Source organism: Dasypus novemcinctus, chromosome 26 (assembly GCF_030445035.2).
Source record: "Dasypus novemcinctus isolate mDasNov1 chromosome 26, mDasNov1.1.hap2, whole genome shotgun sequence".
In the NCBI taxonomy this organism is placed as follows: domain Eukaryota; kingdom Metazoa; phylum Chordata; class Mammalia; order Cingulata; family Dasypodidae; genus Dasypus; species Dasypus novemcinctus.
Window position 1 is genome coordinate 28288956 of NC_080698.1, and position 15726 is coordinate 28304681.

Consider the following 15726-nt stretch of genomic DNA (forward strand, 5'->3'; position numbering starts at 1 on the left):
TATGAACTCACTGTGGTTATCTAATTACTCATTAAAACCTGGAGACCTTCCCAAATTTACAAATAATATCTATTTATAAATAATCAAAAGGAGACCATTTCTTAGTCTCATAACCCATACCTGTCTGCCATTAGCTTGAAGTAATAAAATCTCACGTTATCTCAAACTCAAATTCCGATTATGTTTAAACTAGCTTTTCTGGGTCTCAGCATTGGAAAATACACCTCACCTGCCTTAGCCATCTAATAAGGATGTGGTGAATGCAAAATAAGATAAGAATTCCAGAAGTGCTTTGAACCAAATGTATAAGTTAAGGCTAAAATCGTTCCCATGAAGTATAAAGCCCTGTGTGGCTCATATCCCCTTGCTTACCCCACTGACATCAGCTCTCTGGCGCTCTCTCTTGCTTTGCTCCAAAGCCTTGAAAGATGGGCAGGGAGGCTGGAGCACAAGAAAGCCCCCTAAATGCTAACTCCGTTCTCTTCTAGAACTATCACAATTCCTGTGCACTGATCTACATAAGGGCAGTGATCTTAAAACTCTCTGCCTCTAAAACATAGGTTGTGCCCACTCACGTTTAGTTCCCACCATGACTATTAGAATTTCAAGGTAGTATAAACTAATGATAACCAAATATATGCCATTAAACTCTCACTTTTCTCTTCTCACTACCTGTCCCTGCTTCTTAGCTTTGTTTTCTTTCCACAAGCATCAGAAGTGGAGCAAAAATTGTAAAACCAAAAAGAATTTGGGGTGTAAACTTGATGATTAAAGTAGAAGACTGCAATCAATCTTGTTAATCAGATTTACTGTGAAAATTACAGTTGATATAGAAGCAACAATCATATATGAAGGGCATTAACATGCACCATCCTAACAGGCTGTACTCTTTTCTGACAACTGGTCTTTGTTTCTGCGCATACCCTTCACTGACAAGGATTTTGAAACGCTTTAAAAAGAAGGGCACTTGCTGATGGCATTGCAATGACAGGAACTCGAGTGACTCTGGCCTTTCTGCTTCCCTTTAACTGGCTGATCCTATAGCTGGAGGGGGAGCTCTATCAGTTTAGCTAGAATTTTCTTGATACTTGCACAGTAGGGATTTTTAGGACTCCTTCAACCTGAAGGCAAAGAAAGCAAGGTCAATCCTCTGGGTAATGGAGCCAAGGAAACCAAGAAAACTGCACCAACTGAACAACACATGGTTCCTTTAATAGCAGGAATTTCTCAGATTTTTACCTTTTTTTGGCATAGAACTTCTCTAATTTTCTGGTAGAGGATGTAAAGATGCAAAGATCATTCTGAGTGTTTTCCCTCAAATCCTATTTCTGATAGAGTTTGATTAGTGCATTGGAATTGAACCATTTATAGCAACTTCTTTTCATAGCCCTGCTGCACTGGTGGATATGTTTTCCACAACTTTCCCTGGAATACAAGCAAAATCTAGAAGGGTAAACTTAAAAAAAAAGTTTTATTATAGTAACATACACATAACATAATATTTTCCACTGAAATACTCAGATCTTATATGAACATGTAATCAGTTTGGACAAATTATACCAAGACAGAGTATTTCCATCAACTCAGAAAGTTCCTTTTTTGCCCCTTTCCAGTCAACCCCTGTCCCCAAAAGCAACTACTGATCTTATTTCTATTACTGTGGGCTAATTTTGCCTATTGTAGAATTTCATGTAAATGGAACCATAAAGTATAAATTTTTGAGATTTATCCATATTTGATGCATCAGTAGTGTTCCTTTGTATTGCTGAGACCTCTCCCCCCATTTATTTATCCATTTTCCTGTTGACGGATATCTGGGCTATTTCTAGTTTGGGGCTATTATGAATAAAGCTGCTATGAACATTCTTGTACAAGGTTTTATTTGACATACATTTTCATTTCTCTTGGATGAACACCTAGGAGTGGAATTTCTGGATCACAGAATAGACATATATTTAATTTTATAAAAACCTGCCAAATGACTTTCCCAAGTGGTTATACCATTTTATACTCCCACCGATGACATATGAGAGTTTCACTTGTCCCATGTGGTGGTGTCTCTTGTCTTAATGTTAACCAGTCCATTATCCATGCATTTCCTTTTTTTTTTTTAATTCTTTTTTTAAATGTGTGTATTTTTAACTGTATTTTTTTTGAAGATACATAGATCACAAAAAAATGTTACATTAAAAAATGTAAGAGGTTCCCATATACCCCACACCCCACCCCCTGCCATTCATTTCCTTGATGACTAATAATATTGAGTTTATTCTTGAGTTGCAGGAGATTGTTAGATATTCTGAATATAGGTCTTTGTCAAATCCATGTGTTGCAAACACTTTCTCACAGTCTCTGTGAAAAACCCCACAGCAGCCAACTTAGCTGACTGGTCTTCAGGTCCTATGTAGTCCTCACCCCCTTTGAGCTGGGGCTAATGTGGGGAGCCATAGAAGGCTGTGGGAGTGGCATCTGAGGCTAGGTCATTGGACTCGGAGCTGGTTTGCTCAAGCAGCCTTGTGAGGAGGTCATGCCAAGAGGAACAAGCTCACAAGTCGTAAGTGAGCCATCTTGAAACGAATTCTCCTGCCCTGTCAAGCCTTCAGATGGTCATAGTCCAACAGCTGACTGCAACTTTGACAGAGGCCCTGAGCCAGAACAGCCCATCCAAGCCACTCTAAAAGGGCAGCCTTTTATTCCATATAATATTAGGATGGAAATTAAATATAGTGAAATTTTTAGAACCTATGCTCATTCTGTAGTGTATCGTGTTTTTGTTATAACAGCTTTATTGAGATATAATTCATGTCATAAAATTTACCTTTTAAAATATACAGTTCAGTGACTTTTAGTATATTCAGACTTGTGCAACCATCACCACTAATTCCAGAACATTTTTATCACCCATCACCTTACAATAAACCCTTTCCATTAGCAGTCACTCTTGATTTCCCCTTCCTCCCAACTCCTAGCAAACACTAACCTATTTTCTGTCTGTATGGATTTACCTATTCTGGACATTTCATATAAATGCAATCATAAAATGTGTGTTCTCTTATGTCTGACTTCTTTTGCTTAGCATTATGTTTTCAAGATTCAAGATGTAACATGTATCTGTACTTCATTCCTTTTTATTGCCAAATAATTGTATAGATATATCACATTTCATTTATCCATTCATCCATTGATGGGCATTTGGGTTGTTTCCACCTTATGGCTATTATGGATAATGCTGCTTTAAATATTAATGTACAAGTTTCTGTATGAACATAGGTTTTTCATTTCTCTTGGAGTCACATTACTAAGCCATATGGTAACTCTTTGTTTAATATTTTGTTAAACTGTTTTCCAAAGTAAATCCACTAGTTACAATCCTTCCAGCAATGTAAAGGGTTTCAATTTCTCCACATCCTTGTCAACATTTATTATTGTCTATCTTCTTAATTTTAGCCATCCTAGTAGGTGTGAAATAGTATTTCACTGTAGTTTTGATTCACATTTGCCTACTGACTAATAATTTTGAACATCTTTTGATGTGATTATTGGCTATTTTATATCTTTTTTTTGGAGAAATAACTATTCATATCATTTGCCCATTTTTAAATTGGGTTATTTGTCTTTTTCTTGTTGAGTTCTAAGAGTCCTTTATATATTTTGGATACAATTCTTTTATCACACATATAACTTGCAAATATTTCCTCCTATTCTATGCATAGTCTTTTCTTAAAGAAAAGCTAATTATGAAATTTGTGCATAGTTTTTTTCATTCTCTTAATAGTGTCCCTTGAAGCACAAACATTTTTACATTTTGACAAAGTTCTATGTTTTATTTTTTCTTTTGTCCTTTGTGCTTTTTTCACATCTTTTTTTTTACTGAAAAAAATTTAGAAAATGACAGGTGATTTGTTTAGTGGAAAACAAAGACAATAAAAACTAAAAATGCCACTAGCTTCTTTAATTGGTTAAAAGCATAAAATGTATCAGACAGAAGATATTGTTTTAAACAAATGAAAAGCTGTTTTTTCTTAAGTCTCCCCAAGTCAAGTATATACACACTCACAAAAATGGTGTGTGAAGGAAAGCTTTCATGCACTAAAAGTTGTATCCTGAATTCCTAAAGGGAACAGCTATTGAAACACGAATTAACACAATAACGCCAGCAACAGGTTTAATAATTTTAAAAGCTGATTCTTTAAATACTGAATACCACAAAGTTATATTATGCTAAGTATGAAGGAAGAAGTCTGTATGGCTAGTAGCAAAAATACTTTTCCAGGAAAGCAAATCAAAACTGCAGTCAGCAGATCAAGGAAGCTTCAGCTAGATAGCAGAGCTACAACTTCTTGTATCTGTGATAGAAAAACTTATTTATCTAAAAGACTAAAATTTCAGTACAAAACAGGAGCATTTTAACTTTACTTCACCTGTTTTAAGTTCTCTGTTTGTTTTCACCCCCACCCCGTAATTCAGCATGATCCAGCAGAAAGCTTTTAGAACTGACTATTTTACTTTTCTTTCTGTGGCGAGACTGTCATGGAGCCTGGATATTTCAGGCTCATATGCATCCATGACCAGTCTCCTGCTGTGTTTAAAGAACTTAGCAATGGATTCCGTGCATTTGGTTTCCTGCTGTTGCTTTGTTCTTCCACTGATAAAGGTCAACTTTAGGGTATATTTGTTATACAACTTTTTGAGACAGAAGTTCAGTTGCCAAGTATCCTCCTCAGGATCCACCCCTGGGTCTTTCTATGAGCCACAGGAAAGATGCTCTTCTCCTGATATGAGGTATAAGCAGTCAGGATTCCCATCAACGCAGAATAAGATATGACACATAAAGCCAAAACAGGCTTGAACTCTGGAAAGGGGTGCATATAATCACAAATCAAAGCTACTATGAGGAAACAAACAACAACAACAAAAACTCAGGAAAGTTAACAAATGGTGAGGCGACCATCAATTAAACGAAAATTCCCCACATACTTTTCCAGAGGAAGCTTGGTAGAATCATCCAAAGAATTTTTCACGGCTGATCCATCCCACTTGTCAATTTTTACAGGCTTATCATCAATTTCCCTGTATCCAACAAGCCATTGTGGCTACTGCCTGTCCCGCTGCTGGAGCCGACACCAGTCTATCACTGCTTTTGCCACCACCATTTATCCCACCCTCTGCAGCCACTACTGCCACCTTATCCTCCTCTCTGTCCTTAGTGCTTTTGATATCATGTCTAAGAAACCCATGTATAATGACAAATTCATGAAGACTTACTTCTTTGTGTTCTTTTAAGAATTTAAAAGATTTAGTTCTTATGTTTACATCTATGATCTATTTTGAGTTAGTTTTTGTATATGGTATAAAGTAGTGGCGCAATTTCATTCTGTTTGGGGATATTCAGTTGCCCTAGCACTTTTGAAAAGACTCTTCTTTCCCCATTGAATTGTTTTGACCACTGTGTCAAAAATCATATGGCCAATTGATTTTCAACAGGCTACTAAGTACATTAAATGGGAAAAGAATAGTCTCTTCAACAAATGCTTCTGGGAAAACTAGACGTCAATAAGCAAAAGAATGAATTTGGACCCCTACCTCATAATTACATACAAAAATTAAACATAAATAGATCAAAGACCTAAACTAAGAGCTAAATACCATAAAATTTGTAGAAGAAAACATAGAGGGAGACTTTCATGACCCTGGATTTGACAGTGATTTATTATATATGACACCAAAATCATGAACAACAACAGAAAAATTAGATAAAATGGACTTCATAAAATTCAGAAATTTTTAATGTCACAAGACACAATCAAGAAAGTGAAATGACAACCTACAGAATGGCAGGCAGACAATAACTGCTAACCTTATATCTGATATGACTTTAATATTCAGAATATGTAAAGAACTGCTACAAATCAACAAGAAAAAGACAAATAACTTAGTTTAAAAAATGAGCAAAGGACTGGAATAGACATTTATCCAAAGAAGATATTAAAAAAAGCCAATAAGCACATGAAAAATGCTCAACATCACTGATGATTAGGAAAATGCAAATCAAAACTACAAGGAGATACCACTTCATATTCACTAGAATGGCTATTATTTAAAAAAGAAAAGAAAAACAGAAAATAAATGCTGGTGAGGATGCAGAGAAATTGGAACCCTTGTATATCGTTGGTGCGATTGTAAAACAGTGTAGCCATGTTTTGTAGAAAAGAGTTTGGCAATTCCTCAGAAATTTAAGTATAGAATTACCATTTAACCTGACAATGCCATCTCTAGGTATATGCCCCAAAGAACTGAAAGCAAGAATGCAAACAGATATTTGTACACCAATGTTCATAGCAGCATTAGTGACAATAGCCTAAAGGTGAAATGACTCAAGTTTCTACAAACAGATAAATGGTTAAACAAAATGTAGTATATACAAACAGGAAATATTATTCAGTCATATAAAGGAATGAAATTTTGATATATATGATAACATGCATGAACCCTGAAGGTGTCATGTTGAGTGAAATAAGTCAGACACAAAAGGACCAATAGTGTATGATCTCATTTATATGAAATACATAAAATAAGGTATTCATAGAGACAGGAAGTAGATTGCAGGTTACCAGGGACTGGTAGGGGTGGAAGGAGAGTGAGATGCTATTGCTTCATGGATGCAGAATTTCTGTTCAAGGTGATGAAAAAGTTTGGGTAATTGATATTGGTGATGGCAGCACAATATTTTGACTGTAATTAATACCATTGAATTATACATTTGAAAATGGTTAAAATGGAAATTTTGAGTTGTACAGATATTGTTATAATTAAATTTTTAAAAACATAAATTGTAAGAAAAAGAAAGGAATGGGTGATGTACATGCAGATTAAAAAGCACTTGATAGAACTGTCAATTTTTTTTAATGGGCAAGACTAAACTATAGTGTCTAGGGATGTTACACTTGGATGATACAACTATAAAGAAATGAAGGAAGTTTTTACTGTGAAAGTCAGGATAGTGGTTACTTTTGGGGAAGAGGAGAAGGTGAGATTTAATGGAGCACATGAAGAGCCTTCTGGGGTGACCCTCAAAATTTTATTTCTTGACCTTAATGGTGACTACAGGTGTGTTGCTTTATAATTCATTAAGCTGTATTGTGTTGACAACTCTGATGTTAATCAATTGCTGCTGGTTGTTTTTGACCAATGTCCTAGGGATGAGGCTGTTTGCAGAGTGAGCACTGAGACCAGTCCAATAAAGACAAACTGTGAAAATGAAAACCATGAGACCTGCAATTCTTACTGAGATACAGCCATGCTTGTTTGTTTTGCATAAATGTTTCTTGGATTATTTAAAGTGTTAGGTTAATTTCCAGCATTCTGAAAAAGTTTATTTTGATTATTTTTGCCAGTATTCTTATTGCTTTTATGGAGGAGTAGATTTTTGAAAGTTCTCGTTCTACCATTCTGGAAGTGCACCTCCATACTGTATTAATGGCATATGCTTTGGCATGACTGAGTCACTACCATTTTAAACTCTCCCAATCATGGTGAGAACTATATGAAACTCAAGCACTGCTGGGACATCATCATCTTGCTATTCAAATGTTTTGCTTTCCTAACTTGATCCTCTATTTCTTCTCATGCCTCCTTTCTTAGATGTAGTTTTTTTTCAATTAATTTTTTAAATTTATTGAAATATATCACTCATGCATAAATATAAACAATAAAAGTATAATATTTGTGAACTTACAAAACAAACATATATAACATCAAACAAACATATATAACATCTCAGCCCACCAATAACTTGCATTGTTTTTAGACTTTTTAAACTAATGATTAAAGGGCATGGTCAAAATATCACTACTAAACAAAGTAGTTTTCCCCTAACCAATCCAATTGTTATTATCTTTATATCATTTATATATGAACATACATAAAAAATTAAGTGTATAGTAAAAGTTGTGAACTTACAAAACAAACATGCATAACATCATACAGGGGTCCCATATATCAACCTCCCACCAACACCTTGCATTGTCATGAGACATTTGTTACAAACTGTGAAAGAACACTGTCAAAATCTTACTACTAATCATAGTATTTATCTTATATTTGGGGTGTTTTTCCCCTAACCCACCCTATTATTATTTTTTAAATATACATATTTTTATGACAGAAGTTGTAAACTTATAAAACAACCATGCACATTTGCAGAATTCCCAAACAGCACCCCTCCATCAACACACCACAATGTGGGGTGTCATTTGCTACAGATAAAATATCATCTGATTATTGCCATGTCCATAGTGTACATTTGGCTCACATTTTCCATACTGCCTCAGTATCAACACAGTACATCTTTTGTATAGATGCAAGAATATTATATTATTACTACTAACCACAGTCCATAGGTCACTCCAGCTATATTTTTCCCATGCTTCTCCACATTCCCAACACCCCGAAGGAGTGATATACATTTGTTCAAGCTAATAAAGGACACTCTTGCATCTGTACCATCAGCCACAATTCTCACCTACCTCTTGGTTTACTGTGCTATCCAGTTCCTAGATTATTCTCAAGAATTCTGTCATTTGGCATTTACATAATTAGACTACCATTTTCAGTCACATCCCCATTTATAAACTAGCTGTTACTCACTGTGTTACCATTTCCACAATTTTACAGTAAAGCCAATTAAAACTTCTACATACATTAAATATCAGTAGTCCATTCAGTCCTTCTCTTATCTCCTTTAAGAATCCACCACCTACCACCAGATCTTGAAGATATTTTCCAATAATTTCTTCTAGAAGTTTTATGGTTGGTTCTTGCTTTTAGTTTTAGTTTTTTTTTTCTTTCCATTTTGAGTTAGTTTTTGGATAAGGTGTGAGATAGGGGTCCTCTTTCCTTCTTTCAGCTATGGATGTCCAATTCTTTCAGCACCATTTGTTGAATGGATTGTTCTGCCCCAGTTGTGAGAGTTTGACAGGCTAGTCAAAAATCACCTGACCATACCTGTGAGGGTTTGTTTCTGAACCATAAATTTGGTTCCACTGGTCTGTTGTGTCTGTCTTTAGGCCAGTAGCATGCTGTTTTTACCACTATAGGTAGGTATTATGATTTAAAGTCTGGAGATGAGGGTTCAATTTTCCTTTTTATGATGTTTCTGGCTCTTCAGGACTCCTTACCCTTCCAAATAAATTTAATGATTGTGTTTTCAATTTTTGCTTTAATGCTAGTGGAATTTTTATTGGGATTGCATTAGATCTGTATATCAGTTTGAGTAGAATTGACATCTTAATGACGTTTTGTCTTCCAATCCATGAGCATGGAATGTTCTTCCAGTTATTTAGGGCTTTTTTGATTTGTTTTACATTGAGTTGCAGTTTTCTGAATACAAGTGCTTTACATCATTGGTTAAGTTTATTCCTGACTATTTGAGTTTTATCTGTCATATTTTATTTTCACCACTCTTTTGACCACTTTTAGTTACTTTTAATGATATAATCTTCATTTCTAGACTCTTTTCCAGGTGCCTCTCTCCTGTCTTTTCTTTTCAGGCTCTAGCACACCCTTTAGTATTTCCTGAAAATCTGGTCTCTTGCTTAGAAATTCTCTCAGTTTCTGTTTATCTGTGAATATTCTAATTTTGCCCTCATTTTTGAAAGACAGCCTTGCTGAAAAGAAGATTCTTGGCTGGAAGTTTTTCTCTTGTAATATCTTAAATATATCAGACCACTGTCTTCTTGCCTCCACGGTTTCTGGTGAGAAATCAGCACTTAATCTTATTGGACATCCCTTCTATGTTATGCATTGCTTTTCTCTTGTTGCTCTCAGAATTCTCTTTGTCTTTGGCCTTGGACATTCTGATGAGTATGTGTCTTGGAGTTGGTCTATTTGGATTTTTTCGGATGGGAGTATGTTGTGCTTCTTTGATAGGGATATTTATGTCCTTCAATAGGGTTGGGAAAATTTCTACAATTATTTCTTTAAATATTCCTTCTGCCACATTTTCCTTCTCTTCTCCTTCTGGGACACCCATGACACATATGTTTGCATGCCTTTTGCTGTCATTTAGTTCCCTGAGAACTTGTTCAATTTTTTCCACTCTTTTTTTCATCTGTTCTTTTGTATGTTCACTTTCAGAGACCATTTCTTCAAGCTCACCAATCCTTTATTCTGCCTTCTCAAATCTGCTATTATATGATTCCAATGTTTTTTTTAATTTCATTGATTGCACCTTTCATTCCTGTAAGATCTGCTATTTTTCTATGTATGCTTTCAAATTCTTCTTTTTGCTCATCCAATGTTTTCTTAATATCCTTAATCTCTTTAGTCATCTCATTGAATTTTTTAAGGAGATTTGTTTGAATATCTATGATTAGTTGTCTCAACTCCTTTATGTCATCTGGAGGCTTCTCTTCTTCCTTTAACTGGGCCATAGCTTCCTGTTTCTTGGTGTGGATTGTAATTTTTTTGTTGGTGTCTTGGCATCTGGCTTACTAGAGTATTTTTTCTGGGTGCAGTTTTTCTCTGTAGCTTAGGACTTTTTATCATTTCTCCCTTGCTGGTTGTGCAGTAGGAGCCAAGTATGTAGTTGGTGCTGTAACCTGTGGAGGCTCAAGCTGCTCTCATTGCACAAGGGACCAATGAAGCTTCTTCCAACTTTCTCCTTTGTGAGGGGAAGGAACAGAGTCACAACTATGTGGAATAATCCATGTGCAGGCCTAGACTGTAGTTGCCCAGAAAGACTGATGAAGCTTCACATCCCTTTCTCCCTCATGTGGGCAACAATCTATGCAGTGCAGGTCCTAAGATGACTGCAGTCGCCCTGGTAGACTTCTGGTTTTCAGTCTCTGCCAGCCAAAGTTACCTGCAGTTACCTGTACAGGCTAGTGCAGGGCTCCTCAGCCTCCTTCCTGCCAGAGGCAGGGTTGAAGCCTAGGCAGGCTGCAGGCTGATCTGCATGAAAGAAACTGTCAGCCTGGCTTCCCCTCAGGCTGGGGGCTGAGTCAGAATGGTGATTACTGGCCTCTTTCTGACTTGGACTGGTTCCCATCCCAGCTGTTCCCAAGGTTATCTCTGAGCCAGCCAAGTCTCCCAATCAGTAGCTGAAATCGGCAACCAGCTGTCTCCTCCTCCCCTCTTTATGGGAAATGGAGCTTCCAATTCCTGTCACAGAGCAGCTCCTGGGAAGGCTTGTGCCCCCAGAGTAGGATATAATCACCAGCCTCCACGGCTTGGCTGTTAATTTCCCAGAGAGGCTGTTGTAGGTCTTAGCAACTTCCTCCCTGCTGGAGGTGGCTCTGGGGCCTAGGCTAGACCTGCAATATGATCTGGATGGGAAGAAGCTGGTTCTCACCAGCACTGGGGTTTTCAGTCCACCCCGCTTCCCCTCGTGCCAGGTGCCTAGTTAAGATGGTGGCTCCCAGCCTCTTTCTAACCTGGACTTAACTGTTCTCAGGATCAAACTGTAGCTCACTGAATTTCCTCATCATAGCTGAAATTGGTGCCCAACCGTCTCTTCCTCCCCCATTTTGGGGAAGTGGAGCTTTCAATTCCAGCCATGGAGCAGCTCCTGAGGCAGCCTGTGCCTCTGGTGGAGGATGGGCACCAGCCTCCAGGACATAGAGCACTCTACTTACAAATCTTCTCTGCAGATGGGCAGTGTCCTCCTTCCACTCCCCCAAGGATGTTGCAGGATGCTCTTCTGACCTCCTGGAGCCCCCAAACAGATGCTTTGGCTAGCTTCAGAGAGCTCTGGGTGTTTGCTAACTGCCCTGTAGCAGGAGTTGACTCTAGGAGATCCTTACTCTGACACCATCTTGCTGGTTTTCCTCTTAGATGTAGTTTTAAATGAAGAATAAAGGAAAGAAGTTCTTCCAGAATACAAGGGAATGGAGGCTAAATCCATTTATAAGAAACTCTCTAGAATGAAACTTATCAGGCTTTCAGGCACCTCCCCCCCAAAAAAAAATGAAAAGTTTTTACTGTCATCATTTTCAGGTGGTTGTAGTTTTCCCTCTAAAGGCTTTTGAAGTGAATATACTATGTTACTTTTAAAAATAGAAGTACTGCAAGATCATATGTATTGGACTGAAGGCAAAGTAACTATTATTGCTTTTTTCTTTATTTAAAAATATTCAGTAGTTCTGTATATTTTCTCAAAATAGCAAGATATTAAGATAAGATTTTGTCTTTAGGTCTCTTGTTTTGACACTAGCTTATATACTGCAATTAAACACATATATTTTTTTAAGCCCAGGCTGGACTTAAGGGAATTAATTATATTAAAATTGGTAATAATAATTTAGCAATGTTTTAATAAGAAAGAATATTGGGTAGTATTTCTTATGATTTAAGATAGCCAATCTCACCATAAAATTTGGAGATTGTGAATGTTTTCTATCAGACTAATTACCACAGTTCTTATTAGGAAGACATTTCCTATTTTTAAGCAAGGAGCAAAGGACAGTGATATAATTAAGTGTCTTAATTAATTCTATAAAGCAACTAAATTCAGACCACAGTAATTTAGAATGTCATTATTCTCATAAGGCAGAGCTGAAGTTACCTTTAATCTCTCGATATTAAAAAAAAAGTGTTTGCTGAGCAAATTAATTGAGTAAGTAAATTCTCAGGAATAAACTATAAAGTGTAAGAATATATGTCACTAACATACTACTTTGAATTATTATTATTTATCTGTTAAAGCTGGTCAGAAAAATCCTTTATTTGGAAACAGTTTAATAATTTGCATCAAGGTATTTATTTGGTCATTTATCCACCCAATAAATAGCTATTTAATGCCAACTCTGTGCTAGACACTGGAAATATAACAGTGGCAAACATGGAACATCTTCCTAAAGGTAGCAGAAATAAAATGAATTTGAGCTGAAAGAAGTGGGGCAAAGGCACCAAAAGAGACTGAGGTATAAAACAATAACAGGGGTGGGAATGGTTGCAAAGTACCTACAAACTGGAGACACGCAGTCACGGGATGCCCCTCTGAGGGGAAGGCCGAATGGATGAAAAGTGCTGGGTGACTGAAGAGAACCATGTTAGGCTGAGAACCCACATGAGCAAGAGTCCTGAAGTTGGAAAGACCTTGGAGCATTCTAGGGACTGAGAAAAGGCCAATGATGCATAGTGAGTAGATGGCATGGGACTTGGGGTACAGTGGGCAGGTGAGTGTCATGAGATAAAATTGGGGCAATAGGCAGGCTACAGATCAAGCAAAGCCTCATAGGTCATAATATGGATGAAGTTGAGGGTTTTCCTTCAAGATATAGAGCTTACATTTATTTAGTGAATTAAAATATTTGGGGATAAAAGCAGACTGGACAATCCTTAGGAATTGTTTCTTTGAAAATAGAACAATACAAACATTGCTTCCCAAAGTATCTCTGTCAGTGAATTAGAAAAAACTGCAATCTCTTTTTTGGTTCTTTAGAAACCCTAAACTAATTTAGAAAACTGCCAGGGTATCACCTACACTGGATATATTTACCTGTATCTGTGGGAGCTCAGAGGACTTCCTGAGTCCAATCCTCATGGCCTAAAACATCTTGGATAGTATAATAATGAGATAAGACCATTTAGGACTGAAAAGCAAAGAAGATATCAAAGTCCCAACAAATAATAATAACAATAGTAGCTAACACTTATTGAGTATTTACTACATGCCAAGATCTGCTTTCAGCGCTTTGTATGAATTAACACATTTAATCTCCATAACCTGGGCAACTACTATATTTATCCCCATTTTACACATGTGTAAACTAAGGCAAAAAGAACTTGAAAAGTGACTGAACTGGGATTTTAAAAATTTTTAAATTTTATTTTTAAACAAGCTTTAGATTTACATAAATGTTACATAGAAAATATAGGGAATTCCCATATACCTCACTCCCCACTTCCTCTCCCTCCCCCACTTTCCCCCATTAACAACATCTTTCATTAGGGTGGTGTATTTGTTACAATTGATGAACACATATTGAAGCATTGCTACTAACCATGGTCTATAGTTTACATTATGGCTTATTACTTTGAACTGCACCATTTTATACATTTTGACAAAATGTATAATGGCCTGTATCTGTCATTGCAATATCATGCAGAACAATTCCAGTGTCCCAAAAATGTCCCATGTTACATCTATTCTTCACTGTCCCTCCCCTCAGAACCTCACTGCCTATATATCACTGTTACAAGTTATTCCATTACGAGAATAATAAGTATAATTTAGTCCGTAGTTGCATTCTTCCCTTATAATGTTCCTTTTTCAGTCTTGAGGATTTGGGGATGGTGATGCCCACCCTGCTTCCAACTGGGAGAGGATTTAGATCCTGTGGGGCAGATGGATGGGACTGCCTTGCTTGAAGTTGTGGATACTCTGTTTTTTGTGATGGGTGTTGCCCATCATCATTCTTTTATTAGTTGGTGATTACGGTGAACTGGAGAGTAGGTGTTGGCTGCAGCTCTGCTGAGATTCAGGGCTTAGCTGGCATAAGAACAGCCAGAAGATTTAAGTCTCTGGGACATGTATTTAATGGGTATAGTGCTAATTTCAGGTTCAAGTAAAAGGGGCATAAGAACCATGACCCAGGGTTTGATTCCTAGGGCTTCCTGGTGAAGGCAAGCTGGCCTGTGTGACAAACTGGCCCAAGCATAGAGTTGGCCTGCATGGCATGCTGGCCCACACAGGTGTGCTGATCCATGCAGAAGAGCTGGCCAGCAGAGTGCCGGCCCATGCGGAGAGCTCGTGCAGCAAGATGATGCAACAAAAACAGACACAGAGGAGAGGAGAGACAATAAGAGATGCATCAAACCAGGGAGCAGAGGTGGTGCAAGAGATTGAGCACCTTACTTCCACTATGGAAGGTCCCAGGATTGGCTTGCAGTGCTGCCTAAAGAGAAGACAAGCAGGCATAGAAGAGTACACAGCGAAATGAACGTAGAAAGTAGACATTGAGCACAAAAACAATGGGGTGGGGTTGGAGGGAGATAAATAAATCTTTAAAAGAAAACCATGCTATTATAATATCTAAAAGAAACTTAAATGTATTAGTTATTTTGCTTTGAGCATGTAATGTTATTAATACAAAATTGAGTTAGTTTCTGACCACAGAAATCTTTAGAATGCTTTAAAGTATTGCCTTCCTACATCCACAGTTATTATAATTAAATGACTGTATTAATGCTTCCTACAATGTGTTAGCATAGTCAAAGTATTGCACTTTACATGAAAAGATGACATTTTATATATACTGTCTTTATATATATAAGACAGTAAAGTGTGACAGCACAAAAAAGGTATTATTAAAACTATGTTGAATTGAGGGACATGATATAAACATACTCATAAACCTGAGATTAATACTGAAATTATGTAGAATTAGTAACAATTCACTTGCTCTGTATGTAAACCAACAGTCGTGACATTTCAGAGCTCTCGGAATTGAAACTATACTTGTCCAGGTTGATAGATACCTTACAGATAAGCCCAGTACTCTAAAACTTCACTATGAAACATTTTAGATTCCAGACATTTTCAGGTAGAATGGCAATCCTTGAACCTTTGCTAATTTCAACTTCTAAGTGGTGAGCAGTTTTAAGTAGACATTGTTTTCCATTCCAAGTTATAATATAATCTGGTGCCTTTTGAAATGCACATCTTGGTCAGTTGGTTAGAAATATTTACCATGTGAAATGTATGGACACTTTCTTATCAAACAT

General features: G+C 36.9%; 1 pseudogene; it reads right to left on the minus strand.

The window, feature by feature from the left end:
- Positions 1-4497: 4497 nt before the first annotated feature.
- Positions 4498-15726, minus strand: part of LOC131276043 (signal peptidase complex subunit 2 pseudogene) — a 68730-nt pseudogene continuing 57501 nt past the window's right edge.